This window comes from Pholis gunnellus, assembly GCF_910591455.1.
Source record: "Pholis gunnellus genome assembly, chromosome: 11".
NCBI classification, from domain to species: domain Eukaryota; kingdom Metazoa; phylum Chordata; class Actinopteri; order Perciformes; family Pholidae; genus Pholis; species Pholis gunnellus.
In genome coordinates, this window is record NC_136538.1 from 3,992,028 (window position 1) to 4,000,424 (window position 8,397).

The following is an 8,397-nucleotide window of genomic DNA, read 5'->3' on the forward strand; positions in this document are numbered from 1 at the left end:
CATGAGTTCAGCCAACAAGGTGAAATATTCTTGCTACTGACCAAATTTGAAGTGGATCTGATCAATTCCCTAGGAGGAGGAGTTAAAGTATAGCGACTAGAAATAGGCCAAACCCTATGGAAAAATGACACAGAAATCTAAATGGCCGACGTCCGGTATGGTTTAGAGCATGGTCCCAAGAGACTTATTTTTAAGTCTCCATAAGGTACATGTTCCTGCAAAGTTTCATACATGTAGCTGAAACGTAGCGCCGGGGCTGGTCTTTTGAACTATTGTAGGGGGCGCTATGGAGGCAATTTAAAACGGCCAAGCCAAAAACCCATATAAAATATGTCTTCCCATGACCTATGACACATGGAAATAATTCTATGAGTTTCTGAGCATCCCAAGCCACTGAAAGCTCACCAAGGACTACTCTTTTTTTAGACCGTGTGTTTTGTTATGTGTGCTATGTGATTCTACGTTTTTGTGGTTGAGCGCAACTAAACAAATTCAGAAGGCACTGTGATTAATATGGCAATAAAATACTGAACATTTTGGATTGGTGTCTGATGAACCATAAAGGTATGAAGCGGTGGCGGCTGGTCAATAGAGGGCGCTAGGGCGACGCCCCCCTCGAGCCACAAAGAATAATAATAATATTAATAAAATGAAATATGGAATGCACCCAGTAATATGTGTAAAGTATATCTGCTCAAAATATCTGCTTCTCCTGCACGTCCTCTCCGCCTGTCTGCATGTCTCAGCAGCTCTGGGGCTCTGGAGGACGTGCCAACAGGAGGCGGGTCTATGAAGCAGTTTAGCCAATGGCTGATTAAAGATAGAAAGTGTGAGATACAATTTAGCCAATCAGCGTCCTCAAATAGAATTAACCAATGGGCACAATCTGTTTTGCCCCCAATTGCGCATGCTCGTCAGAACTAGTCTCTACAGGCGAGCGCGAGCTCCGATGACCCATATGAGAGGAGAAGTTTGAGGAGACACTACAGTGAAAGAGCTGATCCCAGATCAACCTGACCTCACACTCAGACAGCAGCCTATCGGGAAAGGTAAGCGGTACATGTGAAGCTTCTCTAGTAGCTGCAGCAGACAGGTTTGACTAGCTGGAGGCAGTCATTCTAACAACTTATTTAACTTGATCCAGCATGGACAGTTAGGGAGTGAGGGACATGAAATGGATTTATAGTTATAAATAAATCATTTTATAAAAATATATATGCATATATATTTATTTATTTATCCATGGAGAACTCTGGCAAGCTACATAAAGCTACAAAGTGAACATCTGTTCTTCTCCATAGTTGTCCTCAGTCTCATCTGCTTAACTTGGTCATGGAGGCATCAGCATGTACTAGAGACGGTGAATTAACAGTGAAAACTCATCAAGAATGGAAAATAAACAGTCAGACATTATTATTGTTCTCATGGCAGAGTTGAAAAAACTATTTCAAAAATGTTTTCTTGAAGGTTCTTTGTCTTTCTAAACAGAAAACAATTGAATTTATTTTGTGTAGCAAGACTATTTCACCTTGTTGGCTGAACTCATGTTGTCGACATGAAGGAGGACGAAAAGCACATCAGTTAAAATAACTGAGTTCAAAGCTGTAGCTGAGACTGAATTAATGAATAATTAATGAATTCGCGGAGAACGAAGTGAAAGCTGCAGCTGAGACTTCTGACAGGACAGGTTCATGCGCTGCAGCTAATATACAGTATGTGGGAGGACTTAACCGACATATCCCGTTTCCTATTGTCCTGAAAGTAGGTCACTGGGTCACACCTCCTTATGCCAATTGTAATGGAAATGTTATATTCTTATCAGTAAAGTATAACTTGTTTTTATCACAAGCTTGCATTCTATAACTTGTGGTGCATGCATTAGTTGACTGCTGCACACTCATCCTCTTCTTCTTGCTGTCGAATAACAAGCACTTATATGCACATGTTCTATGCCTTACGGATTAAACGTATATATCATGATCAAAACTAAACGAAAACGTTAATTTGAACCCTGTGACAACGGTTCTAATAGATATACAATATTTGGGGTAAAAGCCAGCTGAGACGGGGGAAAAACTCTCCCATGAGCCCATCCTAAAATCATAGAGAAAAGACGGAATAGATGCCTCTAATGAAGCTCTAGTGCAAGTTCAGTCAAGAAGACTCTACTCTTGCATGACTAAGCCTGTGGTTTAGTTCTCATACATCTGCCTCACGCATGCACACTTGTTCTTTGGGGCTGTTGATCATGACATCAACTGTCTAGATCAGCTGGTCTCTTCTATCCAATAACACAATTTCACAATGACATTGTCAGCTGTTGGAAAAATACAGAATGATGTGTGCAAAATGCTTGTACTTTTCCATGATGCTTAGAAACAGACTGTGCACCCGTTTGAATATAGCCTTCGATTTCATATGAACTTGCTAATCACAGAATGTTTTTGAAGACAGATATCACATTCACTTCAATGAGGTGCGCACTTGGGCAGGGACCCACACAACCACACTATTACATATGAATCAACCAAGAAGATGGTTCAAACTGGTCCAAACCTTCACTATACCATGTGTGAAAGTTGTTTGTCACAGTGTATAAAACACAGGGACTTAGAGACGGAGCTCTGAGCAGCTATGAGACGCAGAACTGTATGTGCTGTATCCTGCTGCTTCTTGCAGGAATAAATCTCCTGATTATTGATTCCACACTTGGTGTCGAATATAACTTTTCTAACATTAGCCTATCATGTTGCTGCTGTCTCTCTTAAATAGGATTGTCTCTCTACCTTCAGTACGTGCTGTTATGCAACATTTAGAAACTATGATTATTAAAGGGCCTCACGTAGCACCTCGAAAAATGTAACCTTCATCAAATACAGCAGGCCTACATGTATGTAGGTAGAGACTACAAACACAATTTTAATTAAAGCTGCGAGCAGCGATGAACGGGCCCTCGCATTCTCCTGCATGTCCCGGATGCCGACGGGACTCCGGCCTGCGCGTCCGAGAGCGTCCGCGAAGAAGTTTTGTGCGGATTGGATAATGTGCCTTGGAGTTATAACAACTTCCTTTTTCATAACCAATGAGGCAAAATGGCCGCCACACCACGTCAAGGTTCTTCCATGAAAACTCACGATTTTGATAACTTTTCATCACAAAGGTCTTAACAGCATCCTGACCAAATTTCAAGTTGATCGCATTAATTCTGTAGGAGGAGTTCGTTAAAGTACGAAGGCTGAAAATGCAAAAAGTGACAAAAAAGCACCAAATTGCGGGTTTACTGTAGCGCCCCCTAGCGGTTGAATGGAAAGAAAATCTCAGAGTACGTTACAGGATGTGTTGTTCACATGCGCAAATTTGGTGATTTTAGGACAAACGGTTGAGAAGTTATGTGTATTGATCAGGTGCTGGCCTAAACAGAATCACAAAGTTAGAGCTATTTTATAATTTTATAATTTTTCTTAAATACACTACATGTATTATAATATTTTCCCATTATCTTATGTTCTCATTGCACAGCTACTGTGCTCCTCAGTTGCTCTGCTTCAGTGCAGCTTGTTTTAAGTAGAGCTTTGATCCAATCAGAGTTCACCTCTGTGTCTCTAGGTAGAAGAGAGGCCCCAGGCCTGCAGACTCACCAGTGAATCCATGTGCAGGTTAAGTGAATGGGGACGATGTTGTATTTAGTGATGGAGTTACTGACAACGTCTTCCTCAAGACATTTCATGAAAAGCTGAACATCATAAGAAATGGTCACTGAACGCCACAGCTGCAGCCCTGACTCAGCAGGAAGAGGATTTGTATGAACGGTGTTTCTTGCTGACAGCGTCGGAGAAGCGTTGCACATGTTATGGCTGGTTTGAAGCTATGCTACGCTAACCTGAGGACACCGTAGCATTTGAATACTTTTGGAGAGACTCGAGTGGATCTACAACTCAACGAACACTTTCACAGGGAAACATCTCCACAACCGCGGCCCGGCGTGCGGTCAGCGCCGGCCGGTGGAGGCGGGATCACGGTCCCGCTGTGAACCTGCTGCAGCAGACCGGAGAGATGCAACCGAGGCTCGACGGTCATCACTGCTCCATGAATCCAGAAGGACTTTTTACTGGAACTGAAACCATGTACTGGGATTAAACTCTAAGTTTCGGTAAGTCACAAACTGCGTTTTTTCTTTTTTACATAGTAACGTTACTACTGTTCATTTGTCTATCGTGGTGTTTGTATGAATAGTGTTTGAATGGCTCGTGCTCTTGTGTGGTGGAATGTGTGGATCCGCTGCAGGTTTGCTGGATTGATGCGTCATAATGAGGTTATTAGGAGGTAATTCACCTGCAGTAGGACACAGAAGGCCCAGGTATACAATGTACGCCTGCCACTGGTATTGACATATAAGCCCCGCCCTAAGAAGTTTATTGGTCCATATCTTGTAAACGCTAAGAGATATCAAAACGTTTTTAAAATGTGTTTTTCACGAAATTCAAAATGGTGGAAAATCTAAGTAGGCGGAGCTTAGGGGTCTGAGAGGCTTTTTTTGTAGATCTAGAGGATTTGGACATGTGTGTCAAATTTCAAGTAAATCGGATATACTGGCCGAGGGGCGTCACCGGTCCGACGTTTGGGGGCGCTAGAGAGCCATTGTTTTACACACAAATATGACCTACATCACGCTAAAGCCCCCCAACGGGGGCTCTCAGGTCAGGAAGGTTAAGTTGTTTTGAATAATAAATCAATAATATGAAATCACATCAACACATCATTCTGCTGCCTAATGAATACTTTTACTTCTAAAACTTCAGCTACATGTTGCTACTTAAATACTTTTACTTCAGTGAGGATGATGCAACTTTAACGAGGAACCCTGTTTGTTTGTTTGTGAGCAGCTGAACTATTTGGATCTTTGTTGTTGTTCTGTGAGGGAACAGACGGGTGTTTCCACTCAGTGAGGAATGAGACGCCCAAAACACTCATCAGTCAGAGTTTACATCTCCAGAGAAGCTTAAATGATTATCTCACTGAAACTAAACTAAACTAAACTAAAGTAAAGTAAACTAAACTAACTGCTTTTCACCCGTCCGTCACAGACATGTTCTGACTGCAGCTCTGATCTTTGCACGAGGAGATGAAACAGACCCATGAATAGATCTGTTTCATCTCACTTTGCTTGAGGGCCTTTGTGTGATCATGAGTACAAGTCATAGTTGTGGTGAGTCATGCAGTCTTCTTAAATTCTTCTTTCACACACACACACACACACACACACACACACACACACACACACACACAGCTGTGTTCACATGTAAACATGTAAACATGTGAAGTCACACCTGATTCTAGAACAGGGCGAGACCAGAGATGCTCATCTGCAGGGACAGCAGGAAGACCTGCCTCCATAAGCCCCGCCCTCCTCCATCCTTATAAAACACTCAACACACACTCGAGGAAGCACAGACACCAGACCAACAGACCAACAGACCAACAGACCAACAGACCAGCAGATCACCAGCAGACATGGAGAATATGTTCACAAAGATGACCGGAGGCAAAGTGGGTGAGTATCGTTAGAAAAGATCACGTTTGAGTTTTTAAGAAGAAGTTTGACTTTGTTTCCTCTCGACTGGACGCGTTTCAAACAGAAAGCAATCGTTCAGTATAACGTGTTCGTATCTTTTATTGAACATTCACACAGTTGTTTTAAGAAGGGGGACAAGCTAAAACACAACGTGTAGCATGTATGGATTCTTGTTTTGAGCCGTGAAGGTTTGTAGATCGTCCTCATCTGGATTCAGCTGGTTCTACGTCCGCCTCCCTCTGGTCATGCACAGGATGTTTTATATTCTTCCATTATTAAATTAAACACAGCATCACTCAGGTGACGAGAGCCTCAGGTGAACGTACTTCACTTATTCACCTTCAGATGTGTGGTGATCCTCTAACATCTGCTCCAGGCCGGTTGAGTCTAAGACAGAAACCCGGTCCCACCTTTACCTGGTGAGCTCACCTGCTGCTGGAGAACTTAACAGCTGTTTGTTTCCACAGAGGACATGGTGGAGGGCGCCATGAACAAGGTCATGGGTAAAGACGGGAAGGTGGAGGAGAAAGGAGGCTTCGGCGTCTCCGACGCCATCTCGATGGCTGCTGGAGCGATCAGTGACAAGAAGGAGGTAGTAGGTGAGTCCTTCGGTCCGGTGGAATTGATTGGTGATTGAATTTGAGTTCAATGTTGGTGAAACCGCGAGCCGACCAGTCAGTTCCCAGAATGCTGTGCGGGAAGACCTGCCCTCTGCTTCTGACTGGCTACTGGCTGCAGAACGCTAACTTTAGCTTAGCTTTGATGCTCAGGCTGGTCTCATCCAGCTATCGTAGCAAAAAGCCAAAAAATAATGTATAAATTATTCTTAGATGTCCCACAAACTGTTATTTCATGATGTCTAAACCTAACTAAGTAGTTTTGTCGTCTAAACATAACTAAATGATTTCCTCTGACGACGGAAGTTTATTTTGAAAAGACTGTATTCACGTAATTCTTGTTCCTGGACTTTTGTAGAAAAACACACGAGAAATTAAGAGTAACTTTTCGTAGGAAATCATATGAACCGTTGTTTGAGGATACTTTGTGATTTAATGTATTTAATATATGCAATCTATGCCTCTAATAATATCAAAGTGAATTTAATGCAGAAATAGCATAAATAAAATAAAAAGGTCTCTCCTCCTGGGCCTGTATTTTCTATGCGTATTATCCCCCTAAAATAAATGTACTTTTAAAAAGTTAAATTATTACTTTGAATATATATATTTCTTATTATTCCCGGTCTTAACTCCCCTTGAACATGTTCCCTTTGCAACCCTAACAATTAAAACTACAACTGTGTGAACTTATTGTCCCGTTAGCGACAAAGCTAAGCCAGCGAGCTAGTGGGTTTACACGCTGACCGTTCAGCTCAATATTTTCAGCGCGCTACGAGCTACATGCTAACGTGCTCACAAGCGTAGCATCCAGAATGTTGAATGAACCACGTTTCATCTTCATCATCCAGCACATCGTAGTTGTTGAGATGTTTCAGTCTGGATATTAATATGATTATGTTTCTGTTTAAAAACATGAGGGCTTTTTGTGGTATATGTTCATATTCTCTGGTCTTTCTCTCACCTTTGTCTCAGGGTCCAATGTGATGGGCGCCCTCGGCGGCCTCTTTAAATAGAGACCCTGCAGACCACTTCCTGAAGCATCAGCTCCAGTCCCTCACACCTCCACCTGCTGACTGATGGAGCATCAATGCCTTCAATGTTTACTAACGATTTGAAAATGAAATGATTAACTGGACTGTAGTGACGCCGTTGCTTCCCAAAAGAAGGTCACCACGGTTGCTGAAAATGTTTGTTTAGACGCGTGCCAAAGAACGAATTCCACTTTCCAATATAAACGATTTATTTTCTATATAAAGTTCATGCCTTTCTCTGCTGTAATCCATTTTCCTTTACATAACCAAAATCATAACATTTGTATTCATTCAATGTCGCACGGTCGAAAGCTGTTTGCTCCCTTCTGTTCAGCAACACCTGTCTGCAACGACCCGACTGATCATGTACCTGTGGCCCCACTCACACCGGCACTACGCCCCCATGTGGTGGGAGGTTGTACGAAACAAAAACAACAAAATGGCTCTTAATAAAACTCTTTTAACTAATGTTACGTACAAGTTTTACACCATGAGAATCTACTGACAATGATCTGTTGTAACTTTACTGAAGTGGGTTATTACACGGAACAATAAATAAATCTCTACTGTCACCAAGACCACCAGTGTTTTGTGTCATTCATTTAATATCTCCAGAGAAATATAAAGTCAATATAGTAAATAGCAAAGATATGAAGTAAATATTTATATATATATAAATGTTATATTAAATAAAGAAAGTTGATTTAGTTCATATTTTGATACAATGAATCACTATATGTCAGTTAGACAAACAGTCGAAACAAAACCACAGCTGTGAATATTATATAGTATATTATATAGTATAATATATATATATATATATGTGTATACAGTGGCGGGCCGTGCATTTTATACCTGGCCCTGCACTGCTGTCCTGCAGTTGAACCACCTCACGGTTATTATTTGTTTCCTATAAATACACTCGCTGCAGAGTGCAGATAACGTTACATGAAAACATGACGGGATGCTGCGTCATTAACGGACAATGCATTAAAAAAACTGCGGATCTAAAACACGTATTCATCCGCACACTGACGAGCACGAGCCATTCAAATATTATTCACATCAGAGGAACAATATTAACCTTATCATTAAAACGACACCATAGACACATGAACACAGGAGTAACGCTACGATCACTCCCTCCAGGAAATACACGACTCCTTAGTTCTTG

At 41.7% G+C, this 8,397-nt stretch overlaps 1 long non-coding RNA gene across 3 annotated transcripts; it reads left to right on the forward strand.

Annotated features, from left to right (window-relative positions):
* The first annotated feature begins 953 nt into the window (after nucleotides 1–953).
* On the forward strand, nucleotides 954–7,791 carry LOC306703473. 3 transcript variants are annotated; one of them, XR_013767291.1, is made up of 5 exons: nucleotides 954–1,049; nucleotides 3,955–4,150; nucleotides 5,085–5,551; nucleotides 6,040–6,171; nucleotides 7,165–7,791. It is a non-coding gene; the product is annotated as an uncharacterized lncRNA (long non-coding RNA). The 3 variants fall into 3 exon arrangements; XR_013767292.1 differs by having other exon boundaries at nucleotides 966–1,049; nucleotides 3,607–4,150; XR_013767293.1 differs by having other exon boundaries at nucleotides 966–1,049; nucleotides 3,607–4,150; nucleotides 5,338–5,551.
* Nucleotides 7,792–8,397: the final 606 nt, after the last annotated feature.